This window comes from Capsicum annuum, chromosome 6, assembly GCF_002878395.1.
Source record: "Capsicum annuum cultivar UCD-10X-F1 chromosome 6, UCD10Xv1.1, whole genome shotgun sequence".
NCBI classification, from domain to species: domain Eukaryota; kingdom Viridiplantae; phylum Streptophyta; class Magnoliopsida; order Solanales; family Solanaceae; genus Capsicum; species Capsicum annuum.
The window spans coordinates 186703045-186705509 of record NC_061116.1 but is presented as its reverse complement, the minus strand read 5'-3'; positions in this window follow the sequence as shown (position 1 = coordinate 186705509).

The window sequence follows — 2465 nt, the reverse complement described above, 5'->3', positions numbered from 1 at the left end:
TCTTTTGGTGGACAATTACACTGTTTATCTACAATATATTAAAAGTGTGAATACGATTAAAAAGGTGATTTGACTTTTTGTCCTTCATTAAAAGTCTTTGTAACCGACAAAAGTATTTTTTTTATTACTTTTTTAATATTTAAAAATTTTAAATCAACTAAACTTTATGTAATAAATCCTTCCTTATTTGAACTACTATATAACATGGTTAAAAATATATAAAAAAAAACTACCACAAAAAAATAGGAACTTTTCCTGCAAAATGATTTTTTATGTAGTACTTATGTTAGATTTACAACAACAACAAACCCAGTGTATTCCCACATAGTGAGGTCTAGGGAGGGTAAGATGTACGCAGTCCATACCTCTACCTCTAAAGAAGTAGAAAGGTTGTTTCCGATAGACCCCCAGCTCGAGACACGAAATACTACACAAATACATAGTAAACTTATGTTAGATTTGAGGATCTTTATTATTTAAGTATTATATTATATTATATTATATCATATTACTATTATTAGAAAATTTTTGTGAATTAGGTGATTTATATAGTAAGAAACAAAACACTGACATAAATAATCTGATACCATACTTAACTTTTAAATAATCTGTTTAGTAATAAAAAACAACACTATTATAAATAATTTGATACCATAATACTTAACACTTCTAATGAATTAGAAATTTATCGTATATGAATTTTTTTTTCTATAATTCTATTTAAGTAATATTTTGGATCAAACATCTATATCTATATCTGTAATCTATAATATATTAAAAGTGTGAAAACCCACTTTTTGCCCTTCATTATAAGTCTCTTCTTTTGACAAAATAGTCTTTTCATTATTTAATTATAATTATATTTATAATATTTAAATTAATGAGTCCTAAAATATATGGTAAGAGAAAAATAAGAAAAGTAATATTCAACAGCCTATTAATTGTAATCACGTAAAATAATTATATTAGGTTTAGCTGGTAAGAAAAATAAGTAAAAAAAAATATTCAACAATCTATTAGCAATTGTAATCATGAAAAACAATTATATTACGTTTAGGATTTGCTTTATTTATAAAAGGTTTTCAGCCGTAAATGTATATATATATAATTAATTTTCATAAATTATTACAGTTGCATATAACTAATAGAGGTGCAATAAATTAATAATTTGATTTTTGTATTTAAATTTTTGCAACTGATTGATTCATGCGACAACCGTTATTGTTAAATGCCTCAATATTTATTGATTGAGGAATAATTAAAGGGGTACTATAATATTTGGTGTGACGTATATATTATAATAACTCTAGGATAAACTGTGAGATTATTTTATCCAATGTTTAGTTGATGAGATAAGTTAGTCAAGAGATTACTTATCCCACCATTTGTGTCTTAGTGTGGTGGGATAACTAATCCCGAAGTAATTAATTATTCTGAAATAACTTATTTCCAACCAAATGACCCCTTGAATGAGGAACAAATGGAAGAGTATTGAATATTGGAGAAGAAGAAGGGTCGGTAAAGAGGTGGAAATCTAGAATTTCATCATCAATAATTAAATTTTTACATTATAGACATCCTTTCTTATTTGCAACTAAATTAGTAGCTCAATTGATTTTGAATTTTTTGATAATTTTTTTATTAGGTTATCTTTTGTTTTGATAATAAAACACTTCTCCATTGAAAAAAAAAGGTAAGTATTGAATTATTTTTGATTAACAAAGAATTAGTTTAGTTAACACACGACTTTTTCGAAAAATAAAGTATAACATCGAATGTTGGTTTTGTTTTTGTTTTGGAGTACAATTAAAAGATCGGAAAATAAATGGTATATTAGATTATTTTTTATTTGTCTTGAATTTTATATTTTTCATCTCTTTTAACCATTAATTTCTTACTTTTTATTTTACATAAATCCTAGAAGTCAACGGTAAAGATTGATGGTAGCCATTTTTTTCTCTCATTGAATGTGTCCTTTTTGAGGTAAAGTTTTCTTAGTAATTTGATATAAGCAAGAAATCATAATATTTAATAATTATAAATCAATTACAATTTTATCTTATTTAGGATTGAAATTTACAATAAACATACCCTCTTCCACTTCTACTTTTTTCTTCTTATTTGATTTTGATTCATATTATTTTTTTATATTTATTATCATCATTCTTTATATTTTTTTATTTATTTCTTACATAAATATTGCATGAAAATAGTAATTCAATTTCATGAAATTTGAATTGGATTTGTTCTTTTCATTTGTAAATGAGATACGATGCATATTTATTATATTATTTAAATAAGTATGATTTTTTTTTAAAGTGAATTGCTACTTTTTAATAATGTTGTTCTTAAGCAGCAAGCCTAAAATGAGGAATAAGCATCAACTTTATAGCACAAGCTGTCATTATATGTAATTTGATTTATTAACAGTAAAAATATTAATAGCAGAATATATGAGGAGATGT